Here is a 23281-nt window from a genome sequence, read left to right on the forward strand (position 1 = left end):
ATTGAAAAATGAAAAAGATTCACAACAACCAGTGTTGGTGCAGGTTAGAAGAACAGGAGCCCTCATGCACTGCTGTTTAGAGTGCGAAGTGGCATAATATTAATATAATTATTGGGCAGTTTGGCAGTACCTATCAAAATTTGAATTGTGCACACCCTCTGACCCAAATTTCATTTCTAGGAACTATCTTATAGATATTTTATCCCATATGCACAAAGATATACATATAAACATGTTAAAAGCCAAACAGAGAAAGACAAGTATCATATGATCTCACTTATTTGTGGAATATAATGAACATAACAGTCTGAGGAATGGGGTAGTCCCAGAGATGTGGAAGTGGGGTACAGACTGACAATCCCCAGAAGAGGGGGTAGTGGGAGAGAGATAAACCACAGAACTTACATGCATGTGTGCATGAACAATGGACATGGACAGCAAAGCTGGGGACAGGGCGGGGAGGGAGGGGGAGGGGGGAATCAGTGGGGGGAAAGGAGAAACATCTGTAACAGAAATAAATTAATTAATCAAAAAAAAAACAAAAAACATGTCATGTTGACTCTAGCTTGCTTTGTAATAACAAAACACGGAGAATAACCCACGTGCCCACTAAGAGAGGAATACTTAACATAGTCACGGGCATACGTACTGAGTTAGCTGTTGGCCCAGCTGTCAGTTCCCAGACATTCCTTAACCAAGCAGCACCTGCCAGCCAGGTATGTAAACAATATTTGGCACTCAGCAAGAGCAATAGGCTTTATCGGTACAATAGTATTGATACTACGGGCAACCATCAGAGAACAAAAAAATGCATCTATGAGAAAAGACCTTTCAAGGCATAATTTTAAAAAGTCAAAGAGAAAAAAATACATCAACCTCTACTTCTGGCCAAAATGGAATACTCTCCTGCCTTAAATAAAAAAAAAAAAAAAAACAGAAAAAGAGACAACATGTATTTGCTATCTGGTGTCCAGTGAACTTGTTTCATATATGTTGTCTATTTTAACAGTGAGCTTAAGAGACAGGAAGCAAAGGAGGTAAGAATCTGCAGATGTCCCTAAAGAACGTCACTTAACAAGGATATATCTAGCACTGACTGCTACACTTAAGAAAAGGAAAGTTCTCAGTAAAAATAAGAAGAGCAAACTAATCCATACAAATGAACTAAAAAAAATCAAAGTAAAAAGTAAATGAAACAGAAAAAAACACATCAGTGGAACCAAAGCTTTGGCCTTTGAAATAACAGATAAAATGGATAAAGCCAGATAAATATGGGGATAGGAGACAAAAAACAAAAATTAACATCAAGAATGAGAAAAGTTAAAGTACCATGGAATGTACAGATATTAAAATAATAATTATGGAAATGCTATGAACAATTTTATGCTGAAAATTTTGACAAATAAAATGGATAAATTTTTTGAAAAATGCAATCACAGCTCAGTTGAGAATAAATAACTTGTACAGCCCTAAATCTATGTAAGAAAGTATAATTTTAGTTAGAAAAATTCTCACAAAGAAAATGGCAGAAACCACAGCTCCAAATGTCTTCAGTAGTGAATTCTACCAAAGTGTAAGAAAAAAAATAGTGTTTGTGTACAAAATTTTTCAGAAAATTAAACTGGTTCTATGAGACCAACATTTTCCTGATAACAAAACCAAGTAAAACATTATAAGAAAAACCTATAGACCTATGCCCCTCACGTGAACATAAATGCAAAAATTTTTAATACAATTTTAGTAAATTGAATTTAATTATACATTAATGTATTATGTCCAGAGTTTTCCCATGAATGCAAGCTTATTTTAACATTCAAAATCAATCTATATTAAATATTTTTAAATCTATATTAACTATAAATAAAAACAAATATATGTGACTCACATCAACAAACTAAAAAGGAAAAAACAAATTATCATCTCAATAGACATAGAAAAGGTATTTGATAGAACCCAATATCTCTTTCTGATTTAAAAGAAAAACACAGCAAACCATAAGAAAATGAAACTTCCTTAACCTAATTTAGGACATCTACATAAAACCTACAGGTGACATCATATATAACGGTTAAAGATGGAATGTCTTCCTTCTAAGATCGGGAGTAAGACAAGCATGTTCACTCTCACCACTTCTTCGTCAACACTGAACGGGGAGTTTTATCCAAGACAGTGATGCAGAAAGAACGAGAGAGAGAGAGAGAGAGAGAGAAAGAGAGAGAGAGAGAGAGAGACAGAGAGACAGAGGAAGGAAAGGATAGAAAGAAGGAAGAAGGGCATTTAGATGCAAAAGAAAGATCAGAACTGCCTTTCTTCACAGATGACATGATTATCTATGTAAGTAATCCGACAGAATCTACAGAAAAGCTACTAGAATAAGTGATATACTAGCAACTGGAAATTTCTAGCATTTATACTATCAAGAGATATAAAATACTTAAGAATAAGTCTTTTTTAAACATAAAATACCTGTACACTAAAAACTACAAAACATTGCTGAGAGGAATTAAGGAAAACTTAAAGAAATTGAGACCTACAGTGTTTGTGGGTCAGAAGATTCCATATATTTTATTTATTTATTTATTTGTTTGTTTGTTTATTTATGTTTTATATATTTTAGATGTCCATTCAGTCTCATTCAAAATCCCAGCAGGATGCTTATGTAAGAATTGGCAAATAGATTTCATGATTTATATGGAAACCCAGAGAACTTGGGATAACCAAAACACTGGGAAAGATAACTAACTTTGAAAGAGAACTAACACTACCTAAATTCAAAATGTATAACAAGCCTCAATAATTAGGATAGTGTGACACTGGCATAAATAAAACATAGTAGATCAGTGGAAGGGAATGAAGGCTCCAGAAACAGACCCCCACACACTTCAGCAACTGATTTCCAACGACGTCACAGTAGCTCAGAGCAGAAAGAACACTCTTTCCAGCAAATGGCGCTGGAGCAAGTGAATGTCCATGTGAAAACACTAAAAAAATTATCTGACCCATACTTTGCAACATATACAAAAATTAAGTAAAAATGGTTATAGACCTAGACATAAAACTGTAAAATGTCCAGGAAGAAAAGTCACAGGTAAAAACTTTTGTGACCCTGATTTAAGCAAAGATATCTTGGAGACTAGCAAAAGCATGATCTGTATAAAAATAAATGGAAAAATTGGGCATCATCAACTTCAAAACTGTTTTTCAAAAGAAACAGTTAAGAGAATGAAAGTATAAGCCACACAACGGGAGAAATATTTTCAAATCAAATATCTGGCGATGGACTGTACCCAGAATATAAAGAGAATTCTAAAAACCCAACAAAGAAGAAGAACACCCCGGTTTTTAAAACTGAGCAAAAGATTGGAAGGTATACAGATGAAACAGAAACGCATGGAAATCTGCTCAACATGGTTAGCCATTAAGGAAATGCAAATTAAAAGCATTTTGTGTGAGCATAGGGGTGAGATGCCATTAACACCTATTTAGAACAGCTAGCCTCGAGAAGGCACGAGTCATCAAGCGTCAGGATGTAGAGGAACTTGACCAAAGCGACTGAGGGAAATGAAAATGGCACCACCATTATGGGAAACAGTTTGCAGTTTCTTCAAAAGTTAAACCGATTCCTGCCATGTGTCCAGCCACTCTACTCCTAGGTATTTAGAAGAAAAAAGAAAACATATGCTCTCACAAAGATTTGTGCACCAATTATCATTGCAGCTTTGTTGGCAACAGACCCAGCTGGAAACAACGCAAGTGTCCATCAGTAGGTGAATGGATAAAAAAACGCCGGAATAGCCACTTCATGGAATATACTTCAGCAATAAGAAGTAATGAATTATTGATGTATGTGGAAGTAATCTCAGGAGAATTATGCTGAGTGAAAGAAGCCAGACAAAAAAAAAAAAAAAAAAGAATATGCCTTGTATGATTCCATTTAAACACATTTTAGGAAACGCAAACTCATGTATAGTGGTGGAGGCATATCAGTGTTGCCTGGGGGGTGGAGTTGGGGGGTGGGGCAAGAGGAAGGGCTTGAAAAGGGGCACAGGGAAACATCCAGGGAGCATGGGTGTGTCCTTATCTTGATTGTGGTGATGGATTTACAAGTGTATTAAAATGTCAAAATGTATATAATCACTCGTTTTTAATATGCACAGCTTATTATAGGTCAATTAGCCCTCAATTAAAACATTAAAGAACTAAGATGTAGATGATTGGAGTGTGTGTCTGTGCTAGTGTTTCCAAAAAAAGCACTAAAAGAATTCACACCTAACTGTTCAATGGTTACCTCTGGGGGTACAGTGCACTCAAAGTGGGGGACATTGGAAGGAAGACTCAGATTATATACATATCAGGGTCATTTATTTTTATTTATGTTTTTATCTTTACCTGAGGACATTTTTGCATTTATCTTCAGACAGATTGGGAGGGAGAGAGAGAGACAGAAACATTGATGTGAGAGAGACACATCAACTGTTTGCCACCTGCATGACCCCGGGGCAGGGAACAAACTGCAACTGAGGTACGTGCCCTTGGCCAGAATCGAACCCAGGACTCTCTGGTCCGCAGGCTGATGCTCTAACCACTGAACCAAATCAGCCAGGGCACATGCAAAGTTTTTATTATTAACAATTTAAAAACACAACCAAAGGTGGCAGCACACTGCACCTGCTGCTGCGGAGAAAAGCCTTCCTGCTCAGGTCAGAAGACAAACGCACGCATGAAGGCTCTTTTTCATCTGCCTCGTGGGACTGAAGATGCAAACGTCTCCTTGAGAAGGATTTTGAATGCGAAGACCTACTTCTTAGGGCTCCATGCTCCATAAAGATACTACATTGTTTATAAAGTGTTAATAGGTACACATCCTTATCTCCAATATTGGGGGTGGGGGGGAATCATCCAGTGAGTAACGTGGACTAAGAGGAGGAAAAAGATGATGATGATCATGGTGGTGGCAAAATGATAATCATGATGAAAGAGGAGGAAGAGGAGAAGCAGATTCCGCTGGTTAATAATGGTGGTGGGGTTTGTGCGATAATATCAATTTTATATCCTTGGCCGCCTATTGTGGGTTAGCTTCTAACAATTCAGAGCATTGTTACAATGAAAAGGGTTGATAGAGGTTCATGCATTTTTGGCTGGAGGCTCAAGAGCCTGGACACTTGAACTAAAGACAATTCAAAAACCACCCCAGAGTGGTTCTTAACTCTCATTGACCCACCCACCTGAGCCACCCAATCACTGGGGTTAGCAGATGAAAACCATTACAGCCTGGGCCTGTTATGACACCCCAAAAGTACAAGTCACCCTGATTTGCAATGTGGTGTTCCCCAAACTTTGTCTTTATCACATATCTCATATTTTACTTACAACTGTTTATTCAAAGTTGTAGTTATGAATATACTAATATTTTTATCCAATCTTCTTGGGTTATTAACAATAATGATTAAAGTTAACACATATAATACATGTAATTAATAATAATAATGATTATAAATAAAAACACAAATTATGATAATAGTTAATACATAGTGAAGACTGGCTGGACATTATCTCACGGAAGCCATATAACCTGGTACAGTTAGTACCCTCATCTTACTGGGTAGGAAAATGAAACTTTGAGAAGTTAAGTAATTAGTTCAATGCTGCATAGCTAGAAAGAGGCAGAGCAAGGATTTGAACCAAGTTTGCCTCCAGATGAATCCAAAAGAGAGGCTGGTTTGTAGGGATAGCACCAAGGTGGGCAGGCAGACCCGGCTAAGTCAGGCCTGTAAGCTGGGGCAAGTCCAGAAGGGTCAGGTGAGGCTTCTGTCCACGACTGTAGTAGGCATAGGTCTGAACAAGCAGCATGCAGCCCAGGAGCAAGAATGAAGTGACATGCAGCCAATGACCTTGTGTGAGAAATTTTTATTCAACATTTCATAGGCAATGTTGACCTCAAAGTGAGAGTTAAAATAATCCAACAAGAAGCAACTGGAATTACTGATTGGATTCAAAGGTAGAAAGACAGGGATAGTATCAGGCCAGGGTGGAAGTTGTGAGAAGAGTGTGGTGAGGCGGGATCCTGGCAATAGCGTCTGGTCAATGTGAGCAAGCCCAGGGAGGCCACCTGCTGATCTATGGGTATAACTGTGGATCATTGTTTGAAATGGAATGAGAGCCACAGGGATAGACAAGGTCACCCAGAAAGATCACAAAAGAAAAAGAACACTAAAGGTGTCGTTTTTCGACTTCCGGTCAAAATGGCAGCATAGGTAACCGCAGTATCATCCTCCCACAACCACATCAAAGTTACAACTAAACTACAGAACAACCATCATTCAGAACCGCCTGAAATCGAGCTGAATGGAAGTCCTACAACTACGGAATTAAAGCAGCAGCCACATCCAGGCTGGTAGGAGGGGCGGAGGGGACGGGCTGGTCCCACACCCACGTGTGGTGGATAAAAATCAGGAGGACACCTCGGCTGGGAAGGTCCTTCCTGAGGACTGAGGGGTCCCCGTCCCACACCAGGTGCCCCGCTCAGGGTTCCAGTGCCAGGAAGAGAATCCCCATAACTTCTGGCTGTAAAACCAGTGGGAACTGAGGCTCAGGGAGGCTGAGGCGGCTGGAGCCCCAGGCAGCTCCTTAAAGGGCCCGCACACGGACTTATCGGACTCCCTCCCTCTAAGCTTGGAGGGCAGGCAGCTCGAGGGGCACCAGAGACATACAGGGAAGAACTGAGCTGTTTGGCACTGGAGCGAGGGCTGGAGAGGGGACTTTCTCCGGGACAAACGTGCTGTCAGAGGCCTTTGTTCCTTTGGTGAGCCCTTCCCTGGGCGGCAGACAGTCCCCATATCTGGGACTCCAGCAACCTGGCTCACACTGGTAGCCCCGCCCTGGTGATTCTCTGAGGCCCCGCCCCACCCCACTCAACTTTCAGGCCCACCCAAGCTGTTGTCAGTTGCTTAACCATAGGATTGGCCTGTCTGGGATCCTGCTTCAGCTTTTCCTAAATTCTTTCAAACAAGCAGCATCTGGTCTCAGATAGCCCCATACTTCTCATTAAGTAATACACAGAAACAAACACAGAGAGGCAGCCAAAATGAGGAGACAAAAAAAACAGGTCCCAAATGAAAGAATAGAACAAAACTCCAGGAAAAGAACTAAGTGAAATGGAGATAAGCAACCTAACAGATGCTGAGTTCAAAATAATGCTTATAAGGATGCTCAGTGAACTTAGTGAGAACCTCAGCAAACTAAGTGAGGGCCTCAAGAGCATAAAAAAGAACCAGTCAGAAATGATGGATGCACAGTCAGAAATGAAGGAGGCACTAACTGAAATAAAGAATAATTTACACAGATTCAATAGTAGAGTAGGTAAAATCAAGAAGCAAACCATTGATTTGGAATATAAGGAAGCAAAAAACACCCAATCAGAACAGCAAAAAGAAAAAAGAATCCAAAAAAATGAGGATGATGTAAGGAGCCTCTGGGACAACTTCAAGCTTGCCAACATTCACAGCTTGGGGGTGCCAGAAGGAGAAGAGAGAAAACAAAAAATCGAAAACCTATTTGAAATAATAATGGCAGAAATGTTCCCTAACTTGGTGAAGGAAACAGACATACAAGTCCAGGAAGCACAGAGAGTCCCAAACAAGATGAACCCCAAGAGGCCCACACCAAGACACATCATCATCAAAATGCAAAACGTTCAAGACAAAGAGAGAATCTTAAAAGCAGCAAGAGAAAAGCAGTTAGTTACCTACAAGAGAGTTCCCATAAGGCTGTCAGCTGATTTCTCAAAAGAAACTTTGCAGGCCAGAAGGGAGTGACAAGAAATATTTAGAGTGATGAAAAGCAAGAACCTACAACAAAGGTTACTCTATCCTGCAAAGCTGTCATTTAGAATCGATGGCCATATAAAGAGTTTCCCAGACAAGAAACAGTTAAAGGAGTTCATCACCACCAAACCGTTATTATATGAAATGATGAAGGGTCTTTTTGAAGAAAAAGATAAAATATATAAACAAACAAAATGGCAATGAATACATATCTATCAACAATGTGAAGACACAATAAGCACACCAGATGTACAAGCATTCTTCAAGATGCTCCAGATGTACCCAGGTGACCAGAACTTGGGTTTTCTTTAGGGCCAGGTAGGACCTGGAGACCGCCAGAGTAATCACAAAATCTGCACAGTGGGAGAAAAAAAGGGAGCAGGACCCTGGCCAATTTGGCTCAGAGGTTAGAACGTCAGCCCATGAACCAAAGTCGTGGGTTCAATTCTGGACAAGGGCACGTACCTCAATTACAGTTCAGTACCTGGCCCTGGTTGGGGTTGCGTGAGAGGCAAACAGTTGATGTATTTCTCTTGTGTCGATGTTTCTGTCTGTCTCTTTCTCTTTCCCACTCCCACTCCATCTGAAAATTTAAAAATATATATATATATATCCTTGGTGAGGATCTTAAAAAGAAGGGCAGGAGAACGAGGTCTAAAGTCTGGATGAACACAGAGAACACAGGACTGGGCAGAGGATAGTCACTCGGGACGTCCATCCCTTGCTCTTCAGTCTTGAGAAGCTCGGTGCCCCTCTGCTGTGTAAGCCTTCATGGGACTTCAGCACGAGTTTCTCCACCACGTCTGCTGCCTGGAGAAGCAGACCTTTTTCCTTACAAAGTCCCAGCTGGCCTCCTGGCACATGAAACTCTCCAGTTTAACCCTCAACCCGAGTGCCTCGCATTTCCAGTCCCGCAGGTAAGTCAGGTGTCTCTCCTCGGACACTATACCTCAACAGTCTCCAAACCTCGTCAGTCTCAGGTGAGCTCCCACTACGCACAGGAAGCTGCCGCCTTATAACCTTCATGCAGATGAAGCTTGTAGGTCAACAGGCTTCATACAAAATGTGCCATTCCCTTCACCAGGGAGAAAGCACATGCTTCCACACTTTGGTGACCCTGGGCCCAGAGGCCCACTCCACAGTGTCCTCTGTCCTCGTGGGGAGCACTGAATTGGTAATTACCTTAGTAAGTGGTTTTTCCATGTTTTGGCTGCAGAAAAATAACACTCCTCTCTTTCCAATGCATCTCATGGAATTGTTAAATAGACCCAAAATAAACCAATTTAGATGATTATGAAATGAATTTCTAAGTGATATTTGTTACCAGACAAGAATACTAAAATGCCCTGTTCTCTCTCAGCCACAAAGACAGAGGAAAAAATATTTAGTAAGGGATTCTTCCAGGTGAATAGTGCCTTCGGACTTTGCTGCTGGGGTGGTCAGGAACAAAGGTGTCACCCAGGTGTGTATGAGTGAGGTCTTCCAACCTCCCCGATCACATTTCACAAAGCAGTTGAGGGAAGAAAGCAGATATCAAGAAGATAAGAGGGACTCGCCAAATGGACGTATGGTTCTCAAACCTGCATCCACATAAAATCGTGTGAAAGGCTGTTCAAATGGGATTTCTGATTCAGTGAATCTGGCTTAGAGCCAGAATTATTTTTCAAGTTCCGGGAGGATGTTGAGGCTGTGGTCCAAAGATCACACTTTGGGCAGTGCTGGCCCGGAGAAAACAGGGCAGACTTGAGCCCGATGCTGGCCAGCCCCTGATGCACTGCCCTTGAGGACAATTCCTGTCTGGCTGGGGCCCTGCCTCTCCGGACCCTGGCTCTCCAATCTGCAGAGCTTATTTCACCAAACGTGGTGATTTTTCCAAAGGCGGGCGTGTGGCCAAACAAAACCCATCTGGATGCTGGAAAAGAAATTGTCTTTCCTTCCTTCCAAGGTCTTAAGAATGAAGAACCATGAAATTCTGAAGCTCACATGTCTAGCTAGTTGGAAAGAGACTGCCTAAAATAGAAACAACAAGAAGGGAAGGAGAGAAAGAGATGATAGTGTTGTCTGAATCCCTGCATCCAGCCAGGTCTACGGGCTAGAGGACTCAAAGGGCTTGGCTAGTAAGTCAAGACATTCCTTTCTTCGACTTAAACCGATTTCAGCTGGTACACCTGTAGCTCACAACAGGACAATTCCTCACTAAGGTGCATTCCTCCCAATGAATGTAAAAGCATCATTGACTTGAGGACTCTGCCCACCGACCCCAGCACTGAATGAAAGAGGCCATGCCTCCTGACTCAGGTGCCTGTAATCACATAATGACAAGGCTCTCCTGGTCTAGCTCAAGTGCACACAAGTTTGCCATGCTTTTGAGCTTTAAAGGGCACTCCTATTGGTCTTGTTGGTGATACTATTTCCCTCTGGGCCAGGTCTTAATTCTCCAGATGACCAGAAACCCATGATACCACAGTCCTGTTATTCCTGTTAACTTAGATCCAATTCACCATCCCCTGTGATAGCCAGTGTCTTCTGTAGGACTCACCTTAGCTGGACTATGCTAGACTACTTTTTTAAAATTATTTTTTCTTTACTGATTTTAGAGAGAGGAAGGGAGAGGTAGGGAAAGATGGAAACATCGATGAGAGAACATTGACTGGCTGCCTCCTGCATGCCCCCTCCTGGGGATTTGGCTAACAACCTGGGCATGTGCCCTGACCAGGAATCAAACTGGTGACTTCTTGGTGCAGGGGTTGACGCTCAACCACTGAGCCACACCAGCCAGGCTAGACTACTGTTTAATGTCAGGACACCCTCCCAGGTAAAACACTTCTGATTTTACCTGGCCTGCCAACTCTGTATCCAATCCCCAACATCAAAATGTGCTTCTGATACCTGGCTCAGCGTTTCTGAAGCCCCGTATGCTGTCTGGTATTTCATACGCTGAATGCACAGCGCACCCTGTGGCAACTCTTCAAACTGCAGCCCTCCCTGTCTGCCCTCCAACTTGTACCCCTCGGTATAATTTCTCTGTATCCCTTTCCTGAAATAGTCTTATGTCATCAGCATTGCTGCCCTTCCTCAAGGTCCTTCTACCCCGCCCTCCCCGCTATGCCATCGTCAACTCTTTAATCCCTTGTTCCAACCAGACCAACCCACTGCACCCTTCAGAGCTCAATCCCCGAATCGGAGCCACAGTCCTCCCCCTGCAGACCCGCGTTCCCGGCCTTTAGGTTCCTCCCTGTGCAATGCAAGTGGTCAGACGTGTGGGCTCGGTGTCAGCTCCACCCCGTTCTTTTCACTCCACAGCTCGAGGGGTCGGTGTCCTCATCTGCAGGATGGACATCACGAGGATGACTGAGTATACGTATAGCTGTAGGTTTGTGGGGAGCAGTCTGTGATAGTGAAAGCAAAGCATCCAGCACAATCCCAGGCACGCAGGCATTCCACTAATATCAGTCGCCATTATTAGGAGAGGAAGACACTCACTTTCCTAATCAATCAGGCAGAAGACGAGGCTCGGGATCATCCTTCACACAGCACTGTGACTCTAACTGCAGCGTTCAGGTTCCATCCTGTCCATTCCTTCACCTCAGGCATGTGCCCCGTGCCAGACCCGTGGCAGGTGCTCCACAAATGAGTTCCGTGAATACATTGACAATAATAACTACCAGTTAGTGAGAACCTACTCTGTACCAAGAACTTCACACATGTTATGTGATCATCAGAACAACCCTGCAAAGCAGGTGTCACTTCTTGCAAGACAAGGAGCGCTGAGGACCGCGAGGTTAAGGACTCACCCAAATGTAAAGGGAAGCAGATGGGGAGCCTCCCAGCGCACCAGCCCCGCCCAGCCTTTGCTGGCTCAGCAGCCCTTCGTAAGGACATCCTTAACTGTAAGCTGCTAGAGAGTTTAAATCTATTCAGCATTGTTAAATAAGTGACTTCTGTTAAGGAAAAAGTTCTATTACAACATCATGTTATTAGGTAGCATGCTATGAAAATCATGCTGCAACCTTCATAATATTAAGACAGATCATACTTGTCCCCATTTAACACGTGGTGGAAAGCTAGCAGATCAATTTGAACATGAATCGGTTTCAGGATAGAATTTAATATGTTGCAAGGCATCGAAAAAAAAAAAAAAAAAACTCCTCTTATGAACTGATGTTTGGAATTCTAAATATTGTGCTGATTTTTAAAAAACACCAGTGTTACTCTAAACGATAAGATAGAAGAGAAGTTTCCAGCAGATACTTGCAAGCACTTCTCAACACAGAACATGCTGCAGGTGTGACGGTCGTTCTTCCCAGTAAATGAAAAGCCGCAGTGTGCATAATTGCCACCGCTTCCTATTCCCAACGTTAGTGCGCAAGGGTGTTTCGATGCACCATGCAAGGCTCCATCAGGTGAAGCGGCTGTCGAATCTGATGAGGTTTGCTCTGAAGTACACTTGCTGACTTATTATCATATTTCTGCTCCTCGTGAACTTGCTGCATTTCGATAGCGCTGTTCTGTATACTTGCTATTGTCAAATAAGACTCGATCACAGGTGTACATTAAACTTGTTAAATGGGGACACGTCAGAACTTGTCTCACTATTATGAAGGGTGTAAAATGAATTTTATAACATACTATTTAATAATATGGTGGTATAAAAGAAACTTAAAAAAAAAGAAGAAGTCACTTATTTATCAATGCTGAAATGATTTAAAAATCCTGACGGGCTTGCAGTGGTATATTTACTTACGAGAGAGCGCATGAGTCAAAAGAGGCTGGGAAAGGCTGGTGTGATGGGAAAGCGCCCTCATTTGCTAGCTGATTTTATCGCCCCAAAAAGTGCTATTTATAAAACTCTATTTCTAGTTATGTGTAAATAAGCCTTATGAAATGTAGCTACAGAGCATAACCCTAGATTTTTTTTAAAAAGCTGAAAATATTATAAAATATAAATGTACAATAATGTATAGGGACTGTGTAATTATTATTCTTACAGAGCTTACAACAGGTACCTTCATTATGCTTAGTTTTCAGAACCTTCGTGCTTAGAGAGGTGAAGTATCTGGCTAAGGCCGGACGGCCAGCTGGTAGGCGGTCTGGATGAAGTCTGACGCCCAAGTGTGTGTGGAGTTCAGAACTCGGCTATATTGCCGTCTGACCCAAGTAACCTCTCCAGTGAGATTTCTTTCTTAGTGAAGATGTTTATAAAAACTTTAGAAGTTAATCTTGGAGAATATTAAAAAGGAAATCTAACATGAGATCAATAACTAATTCTAGCAGATAATGAAAATCTACTCCGGACCACAATAATTAAAGCAGTGTGCTGGGGCAGGGATGTAGGAGAGGAGGGGCCCGTGACTGACAGCCCGGCTGAGGCTCAGGGCAGGGATGTAGGAGAAGAAGGGCCCGTGACTGACAGCCCGGCTGAGGCTCAGGGCAGGGATGTAGGAGAAGAAGGGCCCGTGACTGATAGCCCGGCTGAGGCTCAGGGCAGGGATGTAGGAGAAGAGGGGCCCGTGACTGACAGCCCGGCTGAGGCTCAGGGCAGGGATGTAGGAGAAGAGGGGGCCCGTGACTGACAGCCCGGCTGAGGCTCAGGGCAGGGATGTAGGAGAGGAGGGGCCCGTGACTGACAGCCCGGCTGAGGCTCAGCACTGGCCACACTGCAGCAGGGTCGTCCAGATGTGGAGGACCAAGGCCACAAGAAGATTCATTGTGCTGATGGCCCAGTCAAGGGCAGCCTAATGGGGGTCATGCAAAACACAGCTGGCACAAAGTGGTTCTCAAAATTGAGGTCCTACCCCCCAGTGGTTTCAGAAGGTGAAGCAGTTGTCTGAAAGAGCTTGGGGGCAAAGCATGGGGCCGTGGCCAGTGGAAGGCCAGGGAGAGGCTGGATGGGAAGTGGAGGATGATTATGCTTGAAAACCTCATAAGACTGGGGGACACACGAGCCACAGAAGATGGGGTGTCCTGTGTGGGCTCGCTTTTCTCTCTCGTTGCCTGTGTCCCTACAGGAGAAATAGCTGAGTTTCCAATAACCACAAGGACCAAGGTCCATCTGGCTTCGCGGGGTGCAAGAATGTTGTCATGAAGGTCTCGTGTGCAGACTTTAATTTTTTTTCCGAACGAGGTTAACATGCACAACTGCAAATATAGGTGGAATGCAAAGTGTTTACCTGAGAACCTGAACCTGTTTTCTGTGCAGATTTCCTCCAAGGGCTCCCTGCGTCGCCCCATCCAGCTCCTCTCGGCTGCAGTCGCTGTGGGCCCGTGGGCAGGCCTCTGTGCAGACACCTCGCCCAGGCTGGCCCTGGGCCAAGGCAATGAGAAGCTGAGAGCCAGCCTCTGGGAAGGCCTCACTCTCAGGCCGGCAGCTGCTCCGTGCCTGAGGCTGCTTCACACAACCCAACGGAAAGAACGTCCTTAAGTATTGACCCTGGGATGCCTGCCTGCCTCACCCAGCCCTGCCCTGCCCATGCCCTCCGCTGTCAAAGTGGGGTCTGCCAGTGGGCAGTCCTGGTGGGGAGTCAGAGAGAGGGTGGGCAGCCCTGCCCTCTGACGTCCCCTCAGGATACATGTCGCCCCAATAGTTCATCTCATGGTGACTTGCTCTACACAGCGCCTTCCACTTGTCCCATCAGACCAGAGGTGGTAACGGTGGCTGAGACGAACCCAGGTCACTGCATTGTGGTTTTCCTAAATCCACACATCATGAATAAACCTTCTTTCAATAAGCTTATTCTGAAGATGTCATGTTCCTGTCGAGACCCTCTAGCTGTCTAATACATGTCCTTCATCCCGGCTCTGTCACTTGCACAATGGATTCATATTTTATGAATTACAGAATTGTCTTGAGAATAATCCAACTGTATCAGAGTAGACCTTTTTACATGAAAGGCATTGGTTATGCAAGAAGAAACGTTTCTTCCTAAACGCCTCATTTTCGTATGGCCGTTGCGGTCTCAACAAATCCAAGTTGTCCTGGACTGCCCTCATCTCCACGCGACTGTGATGTCCACAGACTTCATCCAGCATCAGTGAAGACTCGGGGTTAGGAAAGCAGACTTCGCAGTCGGACAGGCTTAATTAGAGCTGAGCTCAGCTCCGTCCCAGCCACACGGCCTTAGACTCACTCTACCAGACAGGCTCACTCTAGCTGGCCCTCAAATGTGGACTTTTCCCCTGGAAATATTCCCCATCTCAGTATTTGAGCCCAACTCCTATATTGTAACTGTTGCAGTTTCTTTATAAGTAGAAGAAGGGAATGAACACAGAACACAAGACACAAGAAGACAAAACACACACGGCTGCAGCTCCGAGTGCTTGCAGCAGTTTATATTTAAAGGCAAAGTGTGGTAACCTGCCCTGCTTACTTAGCAGCTTCATTGGACTTAGTTCCTTATTCTTTCTTTGAACGCTTTATCTGAATAACACAGTCCCTTGTCTGCTCACGTACTGTTCTTAGTCAGAATGTTCTCAGGAAGGTCAGTGCTGCAGCCGCTCCTTCAGGCCCCCCGTTTGCAGCGCAGGAGCGCCTGAGCTGTTTGCAAAGCTTCAGGCATGATGGTGGGAACGCAATAAGGTTCAGCTGTTTGCAGCTGCCCTTGGTGTCTGCAGTACGTGGGTGTCACTCTCCTGATCCTTAGAACTCCTTCAGTAACATGGCTCTAAATGGGGCAACACCCCCCTCTGCCACAAGACACTGAGTCTTGTTTCTTTAAACTGAAGCACTCCGCTGCTGGGAAAATCGCACCCCATCAGCTTCCATATTTAGGAGTTCACACCTCTCCTTGCCAACTGACAGCAAATAGATACACCTGAGGGAAGCAGAGTCGGAGATGAACTCCACCGGGCAGGAGGGCTGAGCAAGGGAGCGCGGGTATTTTTGGAGTGTTTCCTTTTCGGGGCCTCCCACTCACTGCTCTCGGGCTGAGGTGTGGATGGCTGATCCAGCAGGTAGCAGAAGCAGATGGAACCAGCTAATTATGTCTCTGGCGTGTGAGGAGATGAAGCTTTGAGCGGCCAATTGCTCGGCTCCTCCTGCTTCCCACCGCAGGGCGCTGGGCAGAGGCCACTTCCCAAACCAAACACGACCCGCGCGGGAGGCGGGCACGGGGTGGCGCCCCACGGCTGCCAGCCCTCTGTGGCACTGACGGCGAACGCCGAGTCTGGGCGTGGGAAGACCTGGGCGTGGGAAGACCTAGGCGTGGGAAGACCTGGGCGTGGGAAGACCTGGGCGTGGGAAAACGCGCGGCCCCATTGGCTCGCGCCCCGAGTGGCTGGGCACACGCGGAGGCAGCACGGAGGTGGCGGCGCCCGGCTGCCACGCTGGAAGGTGCTGTCTGCGGTTGTGTCCAGGGTGCTTCCTGGAGGACTTAGCCCCCAAATCCATGTAACACTAAGGTCTCTGGACACCCCTCCCCCCTCCAAGAAGCCATATAATGAAATTCATTTTGCTTCCCTTGGATTGATTGCCAGCCATTGTGAAGGTTTGCTTCCCTTTGCCTTTTCTAGAGCGATCCTTGACCCTGTCCCCTCTCCCTGCCCAGAACCTTGCGACAGAGGTAGCCCTAGAACCCCTGGTATTTTACATTAAGCTCAGTCGTATTGCACTGGGCTCACCCAGGGCTCTATGCTTAGTAGGTGCAGTAAATACCAGTTGCAGGGAATAAATTCACTGCAATGTGACTTGCCATAAATTGTTAGTGACCCCGCAAAGCTGCTACTTGATCCGACAATGATCCCGAGGCCATGAGGCTTCATTAACGTGGGTTCCGGCCTCGTTTTCAGTAGTACTTTTGGATTGACAACAGTGACCTGACAGCTGAAGCAGGTACTTCAGCCAATAAATCCACAATGCCTCATGGAACCTCCATTTCCTGCGAATTTAGAAGGATCTGTTGAACCCCTTTTCCAACTTCTCCCAAAGAAAAAGTCTGAGGGAGGGTTCTGGCCCCTCAGCAGCTTCCTCCCCCGAGCTCTGTCCACCTCCATCTGCAATGTCGTGGACAAAGGGGAGTCAACGGCCATGGGTTTCAGTGCTTGGCCACCACTGCAGAGGCGGGAGACAGAGTACTGTGCAAAAGAAAAACACTCTTTAGACACAACTGTTGATTGTTTACAGTTCAAAACATGTGATCTTTACTTTTCAAAGATAGCGGGGAATCTGAATAAAGAGTATATCAGGCTTTTTTTTTTTTTGAAGGCCACTGACTTTATTGACTTAAAAAACTTGATATGGACATGACTGTTCTGCCAACAGAGAAGCCAAATGGCATCAAACAGACCAGAGGTGAGAGTGGGGGTGCGGGTAGGGGCCGGAAATTCACTCAGAAAAGCTGGTTAACAACTGACCTAAAACTGGCAGGGAAGGAGAAGGGACCTGCACGCAAGAGCAAGATTACAAAAACGTTGAAATGGTGAGGGGAGAGAACTCCCCCAAAGACCCTGGAGGACATCAGAGGGGAGTAGACAGCAATTGTTTGCTTTGCAGAGAACAAGGGAGTAGCCCCCACTCGGCTGCAAACTCTGGAGACTCAAGACTGGTGCTAGGGATTGGGGGTCCCCAGAGAGCATCACAAGAAGGCGTCACACCGCTCTCGATGGCGCCCGAAGCAGTCCCGGGACTGCTTGGCCTTGGCGCCGCGGGTCCTTCAGCCATTCCCGGAGGAGGTCTTCATCTCTCTTTAGCACCGGAAACTGGCCAAGGACCACATAGGCCTTATCAAAGCCCCTTTCCTCCAGCTTCTCTCCCAGGACTTCACCAATCCCGGCCAGGCTCCCCGCCGGCTTTTCCCCCTTGGGCTCTGCCACGAAGTCTCTGTGCTTTTGTGAGGTTGTCATCTCGATAGGGATTAATCGGCAGCTCCAGCTCCTGTAACGGCTCCTCCTGCCCAGCCTCAACCCTCTACCACTTTCTATATCAGGCATTTTTGTCCTATCCCTGAATTGTTTTTATATGATTAAAATAAATAAAAATGTAAACTACTGTAAAAAGTGAGTTGCTTTACACTTGTTAAATGGGCTTGGAACAAATCTGGGGCACCACGGCTTCATCTTGTGGAAGGTCCTTTCTTCTCCTTTACTCTTAGCACTGATAGAGACTCCCCTCCCTTTTAAAACACGTCTCTGTCTATTTCAAGCATATGAGTTATCTTAAACTGTCATTCTCACAAGGAACAGTTCAGAAAGTGGAGTCCACCAGTCAGTTAAATTTAGTTTCTTATCTCGACTGGAATCTGGGACCCATTCTTACTTCCAGGCACATGGATCACATGAAGACTTTCATTCTGAGAACTTTTGGCCTATTTTTGGCTTCTTGCCACCACTGAACAGATATTTTCCTCTCCCCGTTTAAAGTGTGTGCCACTTACAAGCCACTTGCTGAGGACGAAACACTCTGCCCAGAAGGACATAGTCTGAGCCCATCAACAACCAAGCTCTTCTGGTGGTTCAAGTGCGAGTCTGTGCCAACCTCCCAAGTTCTCTGTGACAACTCTTCTTTCACAGGGTTTTCCTTGTCCCTCGCCCAAACTGACCTTACAGAATTTACAGTATTTTTAGGTTGTCAAATGCATTATTTGAACAAAAAATTAACAAAGATATAGCTAGTAACCGTTTCCCCACAAGAAGAACTTATGTTAGGTGGGCAAAGAGACGTAGGGTCTCCCTGCCTCCAGTCATTGATCCGCCTGTTGAAACAAACATGTATTAAGTACTTGCACTGTGACAAAAATTGCGCTGGGCATGTAGGTACAGGGAGCACAATAATCTCCATCCATGATTGGCACTGGGTGCCAGGTCGGAATGTCCCCCCTGTGGGTTACAGGTGTGCTGGAAGCTAACCCCCTTGGCCCTCAGGATACCAGTCAGGCCTTGAGATGGGATTAGTAGCTTGATCATCTCCAACACAGGCATCCCAATGTGCCACACAAATCATTTCACTCTTCATGTTCGCCATGACACTTGTAAAGACTAGGAAATCTGGGACTTCCGGTCAAGATGGCGGGTAGGTAAACGCGGTATCGCATCCTCCCACAACCACATCAAAGTTACAACTAAACTACAGAACAACCCTCATTCAAAACCGCCTGAAATCAAGCTGAATGGAAGTCCTGCAACTACGGAATTAAAGCAGCGACCACATCGAGATGGTAGGAGGGGCGGAGGGGACGGGCTGGTCCCACACCCACGTGTGGCGGATAAAAATCAGGAGGACACCTCGGCTGGGAAGGTCCTTCCTGAGGACTGAGGGGTCCCCGTCCCACACCAGGCGCCCTGCTCAGGGTTCCAGTGCCAGGAAGAGAGTCCCCATAACTTCTGGCTGGAAAACCAGCGGGAACTGAGGCTCAGGGAGGCTGACGCGGCTGGAGCCCCAGGCAGCTCCTTAAAGGGCCCGCGCACGGACTTATCGGACTCCCTCCCTCTAAGCTTGGAGGGCAGGCAGCTCGAGGGGAACCAGAGACATACAGGGAAGAACTGAGCTGTTTGGCACTGGAGCGAGGGCTGGAGAGGGGGTTTTCTCCAGGACAAACATGCTGTCAGAGGCCTTTGTTCCTTTGGTGAGCCCTTCCCTGGGGCGGCAGACAGCTGCCATATCTGGGACTCCAGCAACCAGGCTCACACTGGTAGCCCCGCCCTGCTGACTCCCTGAGGCCCCGCCCCGCCCAACTTTCAGGCCCACCCAAGCTGTTGCCAGTTGCTTAACCATAGGATTGGCCTGTCTTGGATCCTGCTTCAGGTTTTCCTAAATTCTTTCAAACAAGCAGCATCTGGTCTCAGCTAGCCCCATACCTCTCGTTAAGTAATACACAGAAACAAACACAGGGAGGCAGCCAAAATGAGGAGACAAAGAAACAGGTTCCAAATGAAAGAACAGAACAAAACCCCAAGAAAAGAACTAAGCAAAATGGAGATAAGCAACCTAACAGATGCTGAGTTCAAAATACTGCTTATAAGGATGCTCAATGAACTTAGTGAGAACCTTAGTGAACGTAGTGAGGGCCTCAAGAGCATAAAAAAGGACCAGTCAGAAATGATGGATGCACAGTCAGAATTGAAGGAGGCATTAACTGAAATAAAGAATAATTTACACAGATTCAATAGTAGAGTAGGTAAAGCCAAGAAGCAAACCATTGATTTGGAATATAAAGAAGCAAAAAATGCCCAATCAGAAGAGCAAAAAGAAAAAAGAATCCAAAAAAAATGAGGATAGTGTAAGGAGCCTCTGGGACAACTTCAAGCGTGCCAACATTCGCAGCTTGGGGGTGCCAGAAGGAGAAGAGAGAAAACAAGAAATCGAAAACCTGTTTGAAACAATAATGGCAGAAAACTTTTCTAACTTGGTGAAGGAAACAGACGTACAAGTCCAGGAAGCACAGAGAGTCCCAAACAAGATGAACCCCAAGAGGCCCACACCAAGACACATCATCATCAAAATGTAAAAGTTTCAAGACAAAGAGAGATTCTTCAAAGCAGCAAGAGAAAAGCAGTTAGTTACCTACAAGGGAGTTCCCATAAGGCTGTCAGCTGATTTCTCAAAAGAAACTTTGCAGGCCAGAGGGGAGTGACAAGAAATATTCAGAGTGATGAAAAGCAAGAACCTACAACAAAGGTTACTCTATCCTGCAAAGCTGTCATTTAGAATCGATGGCCATATATAGAGTTTCCCAGACAAGAAACAGTGAAAGGAGTTCAGCACTACCAAACCATTATTATATGAAATGATGAAGGGTCTTTTTGAAGAAAAACATAAAATATATGAACAAACAAAATGACAATGAATACATATCTATCAACAATGGAATCTACAAACAAAATGAACAGGCAGAACAGAAACATTCTCATAGACACAGAGAACATTTTGTTGGTTGCCAGATGGGAGGGGGGTTGGGGGAATGGGTGAAAAAGGTGAAGGGATTAAGAAGTACAAACTGGTTGCTAGACTGACAAACCTCAAAGGGAAAGGGGTTCCGGGGGGTGGGGAGAAATAAACCAAAGTATATGCATAACCAATGGACACAGACAATAGTGTGGGAAAAGTTGGGAGGGGGGCGGGAGTAGGGAGGAGGGGGTCAATGTGGGAAAAATGAGGAACATCTGTAATACATTCTATATTCAACAATAAAGATTAAAAAAAAAAAAGACTAGGAAATCTGGGGGGGGGGGCAGACACATAAATAATGACAACTTTTATGAGTGCTTACTGTAAATCCATTCCTCTTCTAATTACTTTATACATATTACCTCACTTTCTCAAAACAATCCTCTAGGTTAATGTAACATTTTTCAGAGAAAATGAAACAAGGAAGCTGAAACAAAGCACAAGTTAACTAACTTACATTTACACCGCTAATAAACGACAGCCAGAGCTCAAAGCCAGGACTCTCTGGTTCTAGACCTGTGCTCTTAATCACTACGCAGTACTGCTTCTCAAAGACAATCACAGTACATGATGATGAATTCTGTACCTCGCATGGCGTAAAGTGCTCTGGTCACAAGAGGAGGGCATGGCCACCTCTTCCCGGTAGAGCTGGAGACTTCGCCATCAACAACCCAAATACGGGCTGATAGGAATCAACCCTCAACAACATTTACTGGTCTTCGAATGATATTTTGGGAAACAAAGAATTAAAAGCATCTTCTCCAATGAAGGATCAATATGGTCTAACTGAAACCATAAATCACAGTAAGTAAAGTGTAAGGGCAGGACCACATGCCGGGCATGACCGAATTGAATGCCACACGCCTTTGAGCACAGGCCGGTGGTCCTGGGGTTCACACTGTGTTTCTGTTTCTGTCCTCAGGGTAAGTGTGTTGTTGACCTTTCAGGTCAGCTTGAGTCTGCATTTGATTTGGGGGTAGATGGGTTGATTGATTTTATATTGGCCTGTTCTCAAGATATTATCTAAAATTTGGTCAGGATTTGGAAAATTGAAAGGATAAGAAATATCTTGCCCCAATTTCTTATCAAACTACCCTATACTTAACAATCACAATAATTTCCTCATTGAATAGATTATTTATTTGTTTAAAATCCTCTAGTAGCCCTGGCCGGTTTGGCTCAGCGGTTAGAGCATTGGCTTGTGGTCCAGATAGACCCGGGTTCGGTTCCCGCTAAGGGCGCGTGCCTCGGTTGCAGTTTGTCCCCGGCCCTGGTTGGTCATGTGGGTGGCAGCCACTCGATGTGTCCCTTTCACATCGATGTTCCTTTCTGTCTCTCTCTTCCTCTCTCTCCCTCCCACTCTATCTGAACAAAAAATGGAAAAAAAAAAAAAAAGTCCTCGGGTGAGGATGAAAAAGAAATCCTCTAGTAGTCTCATACAATCCACAGGGAAAAGTCCAAGCCCAATTCTTTAGCCCAATGTAAAAAGATCTCACATGAACCCTGGTTCTCCCTCCAGACCCATTTATCAGCATTTCCTCCAGCAAATCCCAGCCTTCGGCCACAGCACAGTCTCATCCTTCCCCAACAAAACAGGCTATATTCGTACACGTTTCTACCACATTGTGTTATCTATTCTGCTTAGAGTGCCCTTCCCCTACACAGGCAGCTGAACAACACAATGACCCTCATCAATACAAAGGTCTACATGTCTTCCATGATCCATCACTCAGAGTCTGAGTGAGTTCTTACAAGATTCTTCTCTATTTTTCCTTGTGCTGTGTATCTAGCTACTATCTATAACTGTCCGTCTATATCTTTATCTGTAGTTCTATTTCTAGGTTGATATACAAATATGGAGAGATCTAGATAGAGAGACAGATGTGGATAATCTAAGACATTGTGTTTGTAGGACTGGGAGTTGTTCCTGGAAAAACCCCCTGCACCCTCATCATCTTCTAGCACAGGGGCTGATGCAGAGAAAGCATTAACCAATGTTTGCTAACATTTCTGAGAAACTGCAAACACAATAGGAGGAAAATAAAATATTACTCTAAAAAGAAGAAGGGGGGGGTCTCCCTGGCCGGTTTGGCTCAGCGGTTGGAGCGTCGGCCTGTGGACCAGAGAGTCCCGGGTTCGGTTCCCACTAGGGGCACATACAAAAAAAAAAAAGAGAGAGAAAAGGAGGGGGCTTGAGACTTGGGCATGGGGCGGGGTAGTTATAAACACATAAACTAAAATTGAACAATTTCCTAGCACAAAAGTGAGCTCCCCAACTGAAAGAGGTTGTGAAAGGCAGACAAGAGAAAAGAGGAGACTTCTTCACTTACCTTAATGCAAGCCTGGGGCAGAATAAGGGAAATTGTTTGAATGCTGAGGAAAAGGTGCAACCTAGTAACACAGTAAGAGAAATCTGGCTTTGACACAGGGTCCAGATTGAAAGCAGAGCTAAAATATTTACAGGATAAAAGGAGTTTACATTATACACTAAGCAACGGGCTCGGCAGCGTTGGAGCCAGTCTGGAGCGATGTCTTTGAAGTTCTCTCCGGGAGGCAGAGCATGTACATCTGCGGTTGATAC

At 44.9% G+C, this 23281-nt stretch overlaps 1 pseudogene; it reads right to left on the bottom strand.

Moving 5' to 3' along the window:
- Window positions 1-17392: 17392 nt before the first annotated feature.
- Window positions 17393-17660, bottom strand: LOC118642850 (annotated as a pseudogene).
- Between the last annotated feature and the right edge of the window lie 5621 nt (window positions 17661-23281).

This window comes from Molossus molossus, unplaced genomic scaffold (assembly GCF_014108415.1).
Source record: "Molossus molossus isolate mMolMol1 unplaced genomic scaffold, mMolMol1.p scaffold_m16_p_3, whole genome shotgun sequence".
Classification (NCBI taxonomy): Eukaryota; Metazoa; Chordata; class Mammalia; order Chiroptera; family Molossidae; genus Molossus; species Molossus molossus.